The sequence below is a fragment of the Dunckerocampus dactyliophorus genome, chromosome 2 (assembly GCF_027744805.1).
Source record: "Dunckerocampus dactyliophorus isolate RoL2022-P2 chromosome 2, RoL_Ddac_1.1, whole genome shotgun sequence".
NCBI classification, from domain to species: domain Eukaryota; kingdom Metazoa; phylum Chordata; class Actinopteri; order Syngnathiformes; family Syngnathidae; genus Dunckerocampus; species Dunckerocampus dactyliophorus.
The window spans coordinates 31,086,461-31,103,607 of NC_072820.1; positions in this window are offsets into that span (position 1 = coordinate 31,086,461).

Sequence of the window (17,147 nt, forward strand, 5' to 3'; positions counted from 1 at the left end):
CCTCTACCACGATGAGGTGGTAAATCACGGAGGAGAATAATAAAATAATAAAAATAACAAACAAAAATAACTATGTATTCAATTAATAAAGTTGAATAAAGATCCATCTATCTTCTATGCCTATCCCAGCTGCCTTCGGGCGACAGGCGGGATACACCCTGTACTGTTCGCCAGCCAATCACAGGGCACATATAGACAACCATTCACACTCACATTCATACCTATGGACAATTTCTCCAATTAACCAATTAACCTCTCCAATTAACCTAACATGCATGTTTTTGGAATGTGGGAGGAAACCGGAGTACCCGGAGAAAACCCACACACACACGGGGAGAACATGCAAACTCCACACAGAGATGTCCAACGGAGATTCAAACCGAGATATTCCCGATTTCCTGCTGTGTGCCCAACATGTTAACCACTAGGTCACCGTGCGGCCCCTTAATAAAAATCAATAAAATAAAATAAAATACGTACTATACAGTATGATCTATGAAACAGTTATGAGTCAGCCTGAGGAAATCTATCTAGCAACAACGGGCCATGGAAATGTCTGATGCATCCAGGGGAGGGAAAAATAATCAGCAGTTTTCTGTTAAACAAACAAAAAAATCCACGTTCAAATGAAAACAACGTTGTATTTTACATGCCAGGCCAGTTGATGGCGGTGCCCCTTTGAAAAGAAACGCTGAAATACACAAAGATTTGCGTTTTCAGGCTCCTAAAAAGTAGTGTGAAAGCAACCTGAGCCAATTTTCCTGCCAGCTTACTAGCGTTAAACATCACTCAATTAGTTATTATGATATTCGGCCACAAATGAGTGGTTAGCACTGAGCAAATATTGAACATCTCTGTGAAAGACATCATCAACAGTGCAAATAAATGAAGTGAATTCCTTCCCTTTCCACCCACACCTAAACGGATACATCCCAGGGGAACACCTTTGCAATCTGCGCTGTTTCCTGGTGGCATTCCCCCCTCCCTACCGCCCTTCCTCAAATCCTACGCTCTGTCTTCTCTCAGGGACTTTGAAGTCTGTAAGGCTGATGATAAATATGCTAATAGGTCTGGGGGGAGGAAGGAGGTGGGACTACAAGTACAGATAGTGCTCTGAGGGGAAAGTGCCACCCGTGGTTTTAATATATGGAAGCTAGGAGTAGTTACTAGACTAAACAGTCAAAAATTTGTGCTGCACAATTGAAACGTTTTCTCAATTTGACCCTAAATGATTTGTTGTTGTGGTTTAACTCAGGGTTTACCAAACAGGGCTGGGGCCCAAAATGGGTGGCAGGTGAGATTGTTGACAGTACGTGTTTTTGTATTTTGATATGTTTGGGTACCTGAAAAATTTTCATAGATTTCAATAAAGTTGCACCAACAAAGTGTAATGTCGCCCAAAAGTTGAGCAAAACACAAACCAGCAAAAAAATCTTGTTTTGCTTTTTCTTTGGCTTTTCTTTGTGGTTTTCATGTGATGCCACCAAAAAAAGAACACAATAAACAGCAACAGTTTTGATGATAAAACGTGATGATAACCATAAAACAGGAAATGGAAGTTACTGCCACATCTGAGAGCTTAAAAAAGATCAAGTTTGGAGTTCAAATGTGATGTCACGATTAACTCTAGGATCCCGTTTTGCTTTTTATTACATTTTTTTGCTGGTTGCCTTGTGTGATACCACCCCAAAAGGGCACCATTAAGTGTGATGATAACCATAGAACAGTAAGTAGAATTTACACTACCAGTCAAAAGTTTTAGAGCACCCCAATTTTTCTAGTTATTTATTGAAATTCAAGTCGTTAAAGTCCAATGAATAGCTTGAAATGGTATAATGGTAAGTGGTGAAGTACCAGAGGTTAAAAAAAGGTTACTCAAAACAGAAAAATAATATGTATTTCAGAGTTATATAAAAGGGTCTTTTTCAGGGACCACAAAAAGGGTCAACAATTCAAAGCTGTTGTGCAGAAATGGAGTTTTCTCAAGCCTTAGCAGTTGGTGCAACTAATTCCTATAGGTGTTCCAAGTTCTGTAGCGCTTACAACCTCCTCTGTCTGTATAAAAACAGTATTCAGAACACACTGTGGTACTATACCCTCGTGAACATCAGTTGAACAGGATTGTGCTGGAGAAATTAATTTGTTGCTACAAATATAGTCCCGTGGGGACTATGAGGTGCCACACAGACGTACCACTTTTAGACAAACAGTTCTGTCAGTAAAAGGAACAAAATATTGGAACAGCCTACCATTAACAATAAGAGATTTTCCAGAGGCTCCACCCGTGCGCATTCTTCTCGCGTCGCCTCACCACCTCCGAGAGAAATTACGACGTGGGTGATAGGGAACTGCTGGTCATTGTTCTCGCGCTGCGGGAGTGGAGGCATTGGCTGGAGGGCGCAGCCGTGCCTTTCGTGTTGGTTAAAGATCACAAGAACCTGGCTTACATAGGAACTGTTCTTCCTCACTCTTCTTCCTTACTTGGTTTAATTTTTCCATCACCTACAGACCCAGTTCCCGTAACGTGAAGCCCGACACCTTATCCAGGGTTTTTGGTCCCGTGGAGGTGAACAAGCAAGCTAAGACCATCGTGCCTGTGGCCAAAGTGGTGGGGGCCATCCAGTGGAGAAGAGGGTGACCGAAGCGTCTGCTGGGGAGGACTTACCGGAGGGGTGTCTGGCCGGCAAGCTGTCTATGCCTGCAGAACTAAGGTTGGACGTGCTTTAGTGGGGACACTCTTCAAAGTTGGCATGCCACTCGGGAGCTTGACGCAAAGAAATTGTGGTGGCCCAAAGATTTTTGTGGCCTTCTGTGTTGTCCATTGTCAAGGAGTTTGTGAGTGCCTGCTCTGTCTGCGCCAGGAACAAGGCCTCCCACCGTCCACCAGCAGGATTATTACAGCCGCTACCCATCTCTTCACGTCCATAGTCTCATATCGCCTTGGTCTTCGTCACCGCCCTTCCCACTTCACAAGGCAACACGGTCATTCTCAATGTCGTTGACCGTTTCTTTAAGATGGTTCACGTCGTCGCCCTACCCAAGTTGCCGTCGTCGTTGGAGACGGCCCGTATCCTAGTTAGACACGTGTTCCGGTTTCATGGCATCACCACTTGGTATCAGACAGGGGACCCCAGTTCTCCTCTCAGGTGTGGAGGGCGTTCTGCAAGGCTTTGGGGGTGTCGGCCAATTTGTCTTCTGGGTACCACCCACAATCTAACGGCCAGACAGAGCGGGCTACGAAGACCTGGAAGCCGCCCTGAACTGCGTTTGCCACCGGCACCCTTCCTCCTGTTCCTCCTACTCCTCCTGGGTGAAATACGCCCACAACTCCCTTGTCTGTACGCCACAGGTATGTCCCCATTTAAGACGGTTCTTGGTTATCAACCTCCTCTGTTTCCGTCACAGGAGGCGGAAGTGTCCGTCCCATCTGTGCATCTCCCTCTGCGGCGGGCTCATCGGGTGTGGAGGGAAACCAGAGCGGCCTTGTCCCAGACAGCGGCATGGAACCGTCAGTTGGCGGACCGCCACTGGATTCCCGCACCCGCTTATCAGCCAGGCCAGGAGGTGTGGCTTTCATCTAAGGACTTACCGCTGGCAGGGACTTGCAGAAAGATGGCTCAGAGGTTTGTGGGGCCATCATTGGCTCTATCATGAACGCATCCTCTGTCAAGCTCAAGTTTCCACCTGCCCTCAAGACTCACCCTGTCTTCCATGTGTCCCGCCTCAAACCCGTCACCACAAGCCCGCCGGCCGAGCCTCCGCCACACGTGATTGATGGTCAGCGGGCTTATACGGTGAGAGCCATTTTAGACTCTAGAAGAAGGGGCAGGTGGTTGCAGTATCTGGTCGACTGGGAGAGACACGAACCTGAGGAACGGTCATGGGTCTCACACTCCTGTATCCTGGACTCACTCATTCACGACTTCCACCGTCTCCATCCCAATAAACCAGGTACGCCGCCACGGGGCTCTTATGAGAAGGGGGATACTGTCATGATCTGTGATGTTGCTCTGCTGCCGCCTGATGTCCTGTCATTGTAGTGTATGCTGCCTTGCTGAGGCAGAGCTGGCTCATCACGCACCTGCTGCCAATTACCTGCTACCACTCTTAAGCTGTTGGATGGCAACAGCCCAGTGGCAGATTGTCCTCGTACCTTGCCTACAACTGTACTATTTTGCCTTGCCTCTTGTATTCTGGTATTTTTGCTGTGTACCTTTTGTGTGTATTCCTGCTTGGCTTATTCCAGCGCTCTTGTTTTGTACCACACTAAGGTTAGTGTTTTCCTGCCGGCTTATCTGCAGTTATTTTTTGTTCCTCGTCTTTTCATCTAGTCTCGGCAGCCTTTTGCTCGCCATCTCTTTTTGTTAGCTTTTGCTAGTGGCTTAGCCTGTATTTTTTGTTGTTTGGACTGGCGCCTAGTTTTGTTATCCTTTTTCCCTCCTCTGAGGTTATTTTTGTATTAAAGCTTTTGTACCTATTTTGTGTGTTCGTCTCTGCATCCTGGGGTTCCAAGCTCTATTTTGCCGGCGCATGACATACAGTGGTGTGAAAAAGTGTTTGCCCCCTTCCTGATTTCTGATTTTTTTGCATGTTGCTCACACTTCAATGTTTCAGATCATCAAACAAATTCAAATATTAGTCAAAGACAACACAACTGAACACAAAATGCAGTTTTTAAATTAAACTTGTTATTATTAAGGGACAAAAAAACCTACAAAACTACATGGCCCTGTGTGAAAAATTGATTTCCCCCTCTGTTAAAATCAAAATCAGCTTTATTGGCTAAGTATGCTTACACAACCAAGGAATTTGACTTTGGTTAAATTAGCTCTTACTGTACATATACACAACACTTAAATAAATAATTAAGAAGTAATTAAAGAGTAAGACTGAGATGTGCAAAAGGGATAACAATTTAATGCCAATGCATTTCAAGTAAGTGAGCGTGTGATTAATAAACCAGGATATTATCTGCATTTGTACAAAAGACGGTAAATACCGTCTTTTAAAGAAAACAAAACAAAAGAAAACAAAGAAACACGATTTATATTAAAGCATAAGGTTAATGAGATTAATTGAGATCTATCAGTCTGGGAAAGGTTATAAAGCCATTTGTAAAGCTTTGGCACTCCAGAAAACCACAGTGAGAGCCATGATCCACAAATGGTGAAAACATGGAACAGTAGTGAACCTTCCCAGGAGTGTCCGGCCAACCAAAATTACCCCAAGAGCGCAGCAACGACTCATCCAAGAGGTCACAAAAGACCCCACAACAACATCCGAAGAGCTGCAGGCCTCACTTGCGCCAGTTAAAGGGATAGTTCGGATTTTTTAGACATCCCCATCAGCACCGTAGTGTATCAACGGTGACTTACCCCCCTCTTTGACAGTCGCATCTTCCACTGTGGAACACATACGTAAACAAGATGGCCGCGTTGCGGAAGTAGATGCGAGCGTCTTCGTCAAATACACATGAACGCACAGGCAACAGAGCGCAGGAATGCGGCGGGAGACGAATATATAACGCCAATGGTTTTGTGAGGTCAGATTTTTTGGAGAAGGCATTTTTGTGATGCAAATGCATTCATCTTTTGAATGCATATTGTTTTGAGAAGCCAAAGTCTTTACTTAAGCAACTAAGTGGAACTATGTTCTTCATCACAGAAATCTGACCACAACAGGACTTAAGAGACCAAGTGGGGGGTAAGTTGCTGTTATTGGACTACAATGCTGATGGGGATGTCATACAACTACATGTCAAAAAATCCAAACTATCCCTTTAATGTTTGGCTTTCTTGTGGGTTTTATTGTGATGTTGTGATGGCACACTCATTCATTATTTTACAAGCGTGATGATTGTAACCATAGAACAGGAAGTGAAACTTATTATGTTGATTTGACCAAAAAGATGCTATACATTGCACAACATTGGTCCAGCAGTACCTATAAAACACTCCTAGGTGAAAGGGGCAGTGGTTTTACTTGATTTCAGTTTTAGTTTTAGCAGAAACAGATGTTTGGTCTATAAAGTGTACTGGAAATGCCATTTTTTTTTACTGTAGTTGCAAGAATACAAACAGGAATAATGGCCAAGCTGTGGGAGTTGTTGCTAAATTGTCAACAACACTGGCAAGCATAAATCAAGCTTGTACGTGTATGCAAATATATGCGTGTTCTTGTAATTACGGAAGCCTTGGCATGAATTTCAAGCACAAGAAGAGCAAAACATGTTTAAAAAGAATAACACACTTTCACATCAAGGTTTGAAAAAAGTGAGTGGAATTCAGAATTTTGTATATTTTACACCTTTTGGTGCCTGTGAGATGGTCTACCCGGCGAAAGCATGCAAAGCTTCTCCGTATGTCTGCCAAAAAAAAACGAGGTGCTGTCTCCACGGTGCACGTTTGATACCCTGAAGGTGACAGCGGTGGATCTGTTGCAGGTGTCGGAGGCAACATCAGCTCTGTCAGGAAGCATCCCGCCACTCCACTCTGATCTTGCTGCAGCGTAGACATATCTAGGATGCAGGAGGGGTGGAAAGAAAATGCGTAAACAATCACAAGTCTCCCCGATAAGGCAGTCAAGGTTAAAATGTTGTACTTTTTGGATGGGGGAGAGGGAAAAAAAATGGTAGTCTGCATAACAATGTACAAATATTCTTTATAAAACATTGTAAAATATGTATAGAATGTTAGCTAGATTGCTAGCATAACCCATGGTGCTAAGCCGAATTCATAATACTGCCCTCAAGCCCAGTGAAAAAACATGAACATGTCTAGTTATGCTTACTACACTGTTTCCTTGGCAACACAGGCCAAAGGCTCCACTGGCCCACACAGGGACTTGGGACTGGTACTGGACATCTCCAGTGGCCACACCGCCACCATTACACCACTAGGAAACTAGTCCTGGTATGAAAATCTTGAAAAAATGCTTAAAAAAATCTAAATTGACACAGAATAGCACTTCTAAGGATTTTGAGACATGTTTAGTACTTGTGTTTATTCTTTTATTATATGATGTAGATTTTTTACAGTTACATTTAAGTCTTTTAAGAATTTTTTTTCACCACACTGCCATTTTTCACCACACTGCCATCTGCTGGATCTGGTGGGGCACTTCCCCATATGCCCCAATGCAAAAGTCACCACTGCCTGCTTGGGAAAGGTGTGCATGGACACTGGACTGTAGGTGTCACTGTCCACAGCCCCTAACCCTCGCTTTGTGGTAAGTCAGATGTTCAGAATGCATGCAACATTGTCCGCCTGGATGTTGGATGGGCTGGCAGCAAAAGGTGACATCTGGTGACTAATGTGCTCACATGTGAACAGCGCTCCCTGTGCGCTATGTGGGTAGCAGCTGCTCCGCAAAGGCCGCAAATGAGACGGGAGGGGGCGAGGGGCGGTTAGGAGGAGCGTGGGGGGTGTTGCTTGCCAGCTTCGGCCTCTGAGAGGTGGGGGCAGGGGCTCACTGGCTTGGAGGAGGCGGAGTGACATGCATGTTCACCACGCCAGCCGTCTGACTCTTTAAGAAGGGGGAGGGTTTGTGTCATGGAAAAATCAATGGCTTTCTGCCTGATTTTTTTATTCTTTTTCGGGCAGTCGCCACATACACTCTGTTGCCATTTTGGGGCCCCCGAAAGCAAGCGCCTGCAAGATTGAATCACTACATCTTGAGTCACAGGATGTGGAGCAGATGGGAAGGTGACAAGGCCCTACCTAAAATAAATAGACCGACACCACCCATGGTCTGTGACTACTCTCATGCACTGGAGCTTTGACAGACTCCACAATCACCGCCGGGTTCCTCAAAGGAAACATTCTTATTAGGCAAAGTGTGCACAAGAAGATGGATGCGCTTCTTAGGTTTCAAGCGATTGCAACCGGCAGATGGTATCTGCTTCTTAGCAAGTCCACGAGCCAGGTCAGCTATATGTAAAAATAACTCTTGGGGGCTTCTTCCAGTCCGGGGTGGAGAGTAGGGCCTTCCAGTTCCGTTTTTTCGGTTATAAGTGTATTTTGGGCTGATTGAGCCGTTAAAGTTTTGTTGTTTTCTTGTTAAGTGGAGAGTTGATTCAATTTGTCTGTGGCTGTTGACTCTCTTCATTTTCACAGGTTTAAAAAAATAAAATACACAGCAAAGAAAGGACAGGGAGTGTCGACTCAAAAAAACAACAAGGGATGATAAGAGTCATCATTTTTTTAAAATGAAATGTACAAGAAAGTAAGAATTTTTGAACCACAGTGCCATCTGCTGAATTAGCCTAATATGCTCACAGTTTTAAAATTGCATACAAAACCAAATTACATTAAAAAAAATGTTTGTGCTGTTGAATGTTTTCCCCCTTTACCCCAACAAGGCCCCTCCACCAAGTTGTGGGAAAGTCTGCCATCATTTTGTCATAATCAATCTTGAAGACACACTCAAAACACACTACACAGCAGAGAAACTACAGAAAGAGTCAGCAGCAACTAATAAAATTAGTATTATATAATATTTGAAAAGGGCCGCATGGTGGCCGAGTGGTTAGCATGTTGGCCACACAGTCAGGAGTCAGGAGATCGGGAAGATCTGGGTTTGAATCTCCAGTGGGCATCTCTGTGTGGAGTTTGCATGTTCTCCCCGTGCATGTGTCTCCCAGTGTCTTTCTTATGGTGGAGTCATGAACACTGACCTTAACTGAGGCAAGTGAGGCCTGCAGTTCTTTGGATGTTGTTGTGGGGTCTTTTGTGACCTCTTGGATGAGTCGTCGCTGCACTCTTGGGGTCATTTTGGTTGGCCGGCCACTCCTGGGAAGGTTCACCACTGTTCCATGTTTTCACCATTTGTGGATGATGGCTCTCACTGTGGTTTGCTGGAGTCCCAAAGCTTTACAAATGGCTTTATAACCTTTTCCAGACTGATAGATCTCAATTAATCTCAGTTAAGTTGTGTTTTAACAGGGGGGCAAACAGTTTTTCACACAGGGCCATGTAGGTTTGGATTTTTTTTCGCCTTAAATAATAAAAAGCTTTATTTAAAAACTGCATTTTGTGTTGAGTTGTGTTGTCATTGACTAATATTTAAATATGTTTTATGACCTGAAAGTGTGACAAACATGCCAAATAATTCCATAAACATTTTTTTTACATTTTTAAAAAAGTTAAACAGATCTTCCCCCAAATTGGACACTTTCCTCCTTGACCCCCACAACAGCCCTCCACCAAGTTCGGTGAAAACGGACCTCCTAATTTTTGTCATAATTCAGCTTAAAAGCACCAACTACAGCAAAAAACACAAAATTGAACTAGACTGGAGACTGTGTGTGTATGCCTGTCAACCCTAACCATCTTAACCCCCCCCCCCCCCCCCCATCACCCCTAAGGTCACTCCAGCAAAGAGCCGCCCATGACCCCTGGGGGCTTCCTTTGGCCCCTGCCTCTCCAAAGATATAGCAGCGAGTGAGGAAAGAAGCTTCCAAGCTAAAACTCCTCTAAGGTTTGTGTCACGGTGCAAACATTCATTGGGATTCACTTGCAAAAAAATTGATTCCTGTAAGCATACAAAAACCTGGATCAACACCCCCCCGCCCCCTCCAAACACGTGGTCATTTTGTGGCATTCATGTGAACGTGTCGCTCTGGAGAGGACACTTGAGCCCCACTTAAAAGGCATCATGGGCTGCTTTCCATTAAAGGGAGGTGCCGGGCTGCTTTTAGATGGGATGGAGAATAAGAAGAAAAAGTAGTGCATATGCATTCTGCAAAGAATTTTAATGAAACACATTCCTTCTTGGGTTTTCATGGAAACCAGCTTGGGTTGAGGGATAAAGAGGTGGGGGAAAATGGGGATCCCTCATTGGAAAAAAATGGGGGGGAAGAGTGAATGATTCTTCCACGGGGAAATATTAGCTTCTGGCATATGCATTATAAGTCCACACTATTTAAACCTTTAATGCATGTGTAATATTTACAGTTGTGAGCTATTAGTGAATGCATTTTATGATCTTAATAAAGTGGTTTAAGTATTCCAAAGGAAATCTTCAATTACTGACAACTTGGACACAAAAATTCCTTGCTATGTGATTTTCTAGGTGATGTAAATAGCAGATTTCGAGTTGTTTTGTCCCATCGTACCTCTTTGTTCCTCAGGGGGCAGTCGTGAGTCACCAACAGCTGATTACTTCAAAATGTGCTGCAGTTAATGACGTTTCCCTCCCAAGTTATTTATGTAAACATTTTATCATAGCTGTCCAATGAAATGCATGCATCACCAAAAACGAACTTATCAATTATGCTACGAATGAAATCCAGTAGCTTAATTTTCATCAGACAAACTGTAAACTGTGAGCGTTACATAAACCAGAAAAATGTGTCCATTTTCAAAATTTTTGTTAGCTTAAGAAACTGTAGAAAAGATTGTGTATTGTTGCCATGTTATGTGGACTGTAAATGTTAAACATAACCAGTTGTTAATTATTTTTGTTATTTTAAAAAATGCGCAAAAAGTTACGCACTACATGACAATCAGTCTTTAAGCTGCGCGTGCGCAAACGCGCCCTGCTCTCGTGTTCTTAGCGCACAGCAAATCCATGCAGCGCACAAAACACAATCCAAACTGAACTGTAAATGAAATTAACACATAATTTTGTCCCACTTTGCAATGCAAGTGAGTGACAGGGAACAACAAGCGGTATCAACATATAAACACAATGATGAATACTGTCCAGCCAATGATCAGATCCTGTTTGCACGTATTTACTTACACAGTCAATCAATTCATCAGCAGCGTGTTACGTAGTACATGGCGGTGTTTTGCAGGCTACCATATAGCTAGTGCTGCAGCGGCGTTAAGAGAGCTAAATGCTGCTTGCTACCCCCGTGTTATGGCCAAACAAACGGCCAGTACAACATCCACTCACCGAGCCAAAGTAAATTGTGGAATTAAATAATGAAATGATGAACTAGAGGTTTTCTCCAAGATTCACATGGTTAATTGTATGAGACCATGGCTTGTTTTGTCTGAGGTACAGAATAAATAAAGCTACATTGTGGAATCCTCCTTGCCGTCTGTTTGAAACCACTCATATACAAAATATGACAGAATGGAAGTTCTCAGTTCTCAGGTTTCTCAGGTTTTGGACAGGTGCGATGCTACTCTGTGCATGTCTGATGCCGCTCACAGAGGTCCAAGGAATGCTCAGGTCGTTTTGTGTATGCTCAGATACTTGAACAATTAGGGTGAACATTGATGACAATTCTACACAAACATGACGGTAACTTTACAACACTACATTATGCCTCATTTTAGTGCACTTTATTTGTATTTTTATTTTGATTAAATCTACTGTATTTTCTGACTATATTCTCGTGACCTCTATTACATACAGTCACAAACCCCCGACTGACTGGCTAGCAGTGATAATGCGCAAGTGGCTTTACAGCACAGTACAGTTAAAACCTCTTAATTATGAAAAATTAATTATTCGGTTTAATTTGCATTAGCTTTTTCTTTCATTACATACTATTAGTCATGCAATTCAACTGGAGCCTCCGAGCTACAGTCTGCTTTTTATGGCGCACATACTGGGAGGATGTTATATATAATACGCCTTGAGGAAAATCTGTTCATAGAAGCATAGTGTGTACCTCTTTTAATGCATTATTAGCAAAACTGAAACACAGTGACTTACACTTTTAATCTTACAATGGCTCATAATTATTATTATTATCCTCTATTCAACATATATGTATAACATGTACATAACAAGCCATAACTGTGGACAAAACAGTAGTCATTAGCATTATGGAAAACGGCACTGACATGCAACAATATTAGCACAGCAATCTTTTTTAAGCATTTTAGCTAGGGGTGCAAATAATTATCGGGCCGATATAAAGAATAATGACGTCATACCGATAAATCAGATAACAACAGCTCCAATAACCGGTAAATTAAAAAATATTATCTACACTGTGCGGGTGAGCAAATCAAGCGGTCCTTTTCTCCTGTCTGTGATATTAACGGCCTGTCGTAACTTCTCCTGAGCTCACTTGTAAACAAACATTCACTGTTTCAGCAACATTCCGCGTGCTAGTTGTGCCAAATTCTCCACGAAGAGAGCACACAAAAAACCTTATCAGCCGCCTGAAATGCCATATCCATACCACGCCATGTTGCGCCTTGGCATTTGACAGGTTTGTTAGAGACATCACATGAGACATCCGCTGCTCAGAGCATGTGCCCGAATACAGTGCACCTTGCTGGGCCAGGCCAGGTGGCTCCTCCCACTCTGTGCTCCGTTCTCCTGACCTCCGTAGCGGCACACTAGCTGCTCGAATGTAGTGCACTTTGCTGGGCCACAGCAGGTGGCCCCCTCTGCTCTATAGTCTGGTTCTCCTGATAGCAGTGATGTGGTAGTAATGTCAGGATATTTGATTGGGACAAATCAACAGGTACAGTTGGTCAAATCCTAATTTGTTCAAGTCTTTCTTACCGCCAGGTGTGCACATATACGGTGTGTAAGACGCACCAGTGTTTAAGCCGCACCCACTAAATTTAGAGAGAAAAACAGATTTGTACATATCCACTATAAGCCGCACATGTCCACGTCATAAAATGGCATATTGTGGCACGAACGATTCCGTGAGGACCAGGCAGCTCTTTATTTGACAGGAGCCAATCATGAGCTACGAAAAAACTCACGACGAGCTTGTCAACACATCGGAAATGGCAGGAGGTCATTACTCAGTATAACAGTCTGACTCACTGTCATCTTACAAAGAATGCTCACCTCATCACACAGAAACTTAACACTCAAAAGGTAGCTAAGAAATATACCACACAAGTACCAATACGAGTTTAAAAATAAAAAAACTATTTTAACTTCTTCCCATATGCATTTTGTCCCAACAAAGCATTTCATTCAAAGCATTTCAAAGCTGAGTCATTCAGCTGCCTCTGTGGACCAGAGGGGGCCAGAGGAGCCGTAGAGCTACCTTTTGAACTACTTCCTTCCAATGGCTTGACAAGCTTGTCATGAAGGGAAAGGCTTCTTGAGACGTCATCTGTACTTCTGTGAAGAATGTGTCGGACGTTTCGCTCCTCATCCGAAGAGCTTCGTCAGCGAACTAACAAGTGCTGGTAGCCTAGGCCTTAAATACAGTTAAATAAATACTTAAATAAGTAGCCTTTCCCTCGATGGACAACTCCTGTACGACTGAGAGCCTACACAGACGCAGAAGCTTGTCATGAGTTCACTTATAGCTCGTGATCGACTCCTTTTTTAGAGGTCTGAATATTTTTGTCCGGACACACATTTTTGTTTTCTGGCGTACACACACTTTTAGTCAGATTTCCACACATTTTTACAGATGAGGCCCCTGGTCCTTACCTCAAATCAGCTTTCCTTCTCCCTTTCATGCCCTGCATCACAGACTTGACAAAACGAACAATTCACTCACTCGAGTTTCACTGACTTGCAGGTTCTTGTTGAAGACTCAAGTTTCACTGACTCATGGATTGGCAAAATCTTGAGTTTCACTGACTTGTGGATGCTCAATGAAGACTCAAATTTCACTGACACACGAGTACTCACCAGAGGCACGAGTTTTACTGACTTACCGGTACTCAACAAAGACTCGACTTTCACTGACGCGCGGGTACTCAACAGAGGCATGTGTTTCAATAACTCACGGTACTCAAGAAGACGTGAGTTTCACTGACTCACAGGTGCTCAATGAAGACTTGAATTTTTTACTTGCAGTTGCTCAGCAAAGACTCAAGTTTCACTGATTCAAAGATACTCAACAAAGACTCGAGTTTCACTGACTCATGAGTGCTGGATGAAGAGTTGAGTTTCACTGACTCACGGGTACTCAATGACTCAAGTTTCAATGACTTGTGGTTCCTCGATGAAGACTTGAGTTTCACTGACTCACAGGTACTCAAGAAGACATGCGTTTCACTGACTCATGGGTGGTTGACGAAGACTTGCCTTTCACTGACTCACGGGTATGCAACAAAGACTCAAATCTCATAGACGCACAGGTGCTCAACAAAGACAACAAAGTTTTACTGATTCATGGGTACTTCACATGTGTAAACTTCTTCACATGTGCTTTGTGACGAGTGACAGAAGTAATTCAGTGCTTAATAAGAACATGAATCAGTAAAAGGATGAACTTTTTTACATAACTCCGAACACATTCATCATTTTAGCAGGTTTGGAAAGAATGTTTTGGAGAAGCTTCTGAATGAACATGTAGTCATTGCAGCAAAACAACCCTCTTAAAGGGCCATATACATATAAACAAGTTTTGAATAGGTTGTAATGACTTGCTTTTCAACCATGCACAAAAAGCCAAGTTAGAAATTGCCAGCATTAAAACCGTAGCAGCAGCTATCAACAGACATGTCATTGACTCTTCCTCGTTGTGCACAGGGGTGAGAAGAGGCCAAGCAAATCTCTATTAGCCCACCAGGATTTTCTCCCGTAATTGCAATGTCACACTTCAAGAACTTGATGCGAATGGACGGGGTGGTCCGACCGCAAGGGAGACCACTGTAGTCAAAATACCAATTAATGAAGGCCGCGGATATATGACCTGCTCGGCACCTAGCGACGACCCTGGTCTGTCGATTTTTAAATTGTATCCCATCAGTTCTCGGTCGCGGGTCAGTGCTCATCGGAGGTGGCGGGCAGAGTACATTTTTTCTCGCACACTGGAAGATAGCTTGTGTCCTTGAGCCCTTTAGCAGGCGCATTACACTACATATTAACAGCGGTTGGCTTATTTTTACACTTGTATGACCACTAAGAATGATAAAATGGTGCTTATTGGGGACAGTTTGACTCAGAAACAGACTACAGTCGTCCTTCGCTACATCACGGTTGGAACATCACTCCCTCACTCTATTGCGTTTTTTTTTTTAATATGAACTTAATATTAACTAATTAACTAATAATAGGTAAATATTTTCTTAATTAAATAAATAACGATTTTTTTCCCAAATACATCAAGATATTAAAGGTAAATGTCACAGTCGCGCATTGTGTTGAGGTGGCTCAACCCCAGGATGCGGAGAGAGAGGACCCAAGTGCAGGTAAAAAGTCTTTTTTACTATAAATGCTACCGTGCAGCGGCCGGGATCCAACACAGAGCAGTAACATACGTATAACATTAACAATGCTCCGACAACTCAGGACGCGCGCACCTGAACAAAATAGGACATAACAAAATGAGCAGAACAGGAAGTCAATACAAAATAAGGGTATAAGACAGGAACTGAGGCATGAAAAGGAAATAAAAGTACTGTAGACGTAGATGTCGAGCTGTCATCAAGGTAGATAACCTCTTCGTCAATGGACAACTATATCGAGAACGAGAAGCCACACCATGGCTGCACTGATCATCCTAATATTGTAATTGATCATCTATAATAATCAGGTAACATTTTTCCTTTTCATATCAACATACCTGAAGATTGTATATTACAGCGCACAGCTGTGGTTGTCTGCACGCTGCTCCTGCGTTATCCCCCATTTTCCAATCTTCTGCATGTCACCTCTCCCACTGTATGCACAATCCCTCTTTTTCTCTCTCTACCTTTCTCTTTCTTTCTCTCCCTCTTTCTCCGTCTCTCACATATCCTCCTGTTTGCCAGCTGTCCGTCTTCTTCATCAGCATCTCACTACAGTCAGATCACACACACTCATAAAGTCAAAAACCCACCAATTCAAATATTTACTATTTGTACATGTCTACACACACATAACCATAAGCTAGTCTGGGATGACCTCACTACAGTTTGTCACTTGGAATGTCAGGGGAGTTGGGTCTACAGAAAAAAGACAAAACATTTTTAACCATTTGAAGAACATCCAAGCAGATGTTGTCTTATTACAAGAGACTCACATCTACAAATCAGCTGTCTATACATTTCATTCACCACAGTTCCTACACACACATTTAGCAAGTTACATCTCCAAACAGAGAGGGGTAGCTATTTTGATTAACAGGAGGGTGAATTTTACACTTCACAACAATATTACAGACACAGAAGGTATATGTATATAATTAGCATATCTGTTGACAATGTACATTTTTACATCGCCAACATATATGGTCCTAATGACCCCTCCTTCATTCATACAAATTAAATAAAGAACAGGTGACAAACTTACATTTACTCATTTCATTAACGAAACTTCATGATGCTCTACAGCGGATGCCAAATAAGAAAGCACCAGAACCTGACGGGTTCCCTGCTGAATTTTAGAAAGCATTCTGGTCATTACTAGCACCAGTATTTCTTAGAATGGTTTTGAAAATTAAAGAAAATGCACGCCTTCCCCCAAACATGAACTGTGCTACAACCAGTCTCCTGCTGTAACCGGATAAGGACCCAACACTACCTTCCAGTTATTGTCCAATTTCACTGATTAATGCAGATCTTAAAATAATATGCAAAGTATTAGCTAGAAGACTGGAAAAATTTACATGACATGCACACATACAAGCCAGCAGAGATACACAAAATATATACACACTCACAGTACATATGCACTTCCCCACATAAGTCACTGATTTATCCAGGGTGTTATCATGTTGTTGGTTTTAGTACAATGATGGTGGTGTAAGCAATTAGATTATAATTATTATGAATACTAATTATAATCATACTGTAATAATTATTACAATTGTGTGCATTACAGTTATTGTCATTCTGTTCACTATCATGGCTAATAGTTTCATGACTACTATTACATACTACTAATATGTATGACTGTTTCAATGCAATATTATCATTGTGGTTGTTGATATTATTTTGTTATTTCCATCATGGTCTTTATAGCCGTCACAGACATGTGCTGATGTAGTCCTGGTTGTTTCTGTTGTTTTGTTATTGTTGTCACAATTGTTGTTGTTGCTGTTGTTCTTGCCTCTCTCTGTATTGTGCCCCTCTTGTCCCCGCACTCCTCCCTCTGTTTTCTTTCATTTCATTTCATTTTCCTTTCTTTCCTTTTCTTTTCTTTTCTTTTCTTTTCTTTTCTTTCCCCTCCTTCTCAGATCCGGCCACTCCAAATTTGCATAACAATAAACATAAAATAAAGTCAAATACATATATCTATATAACAGGGGAAGGATATCTTACACTTACCTGGCA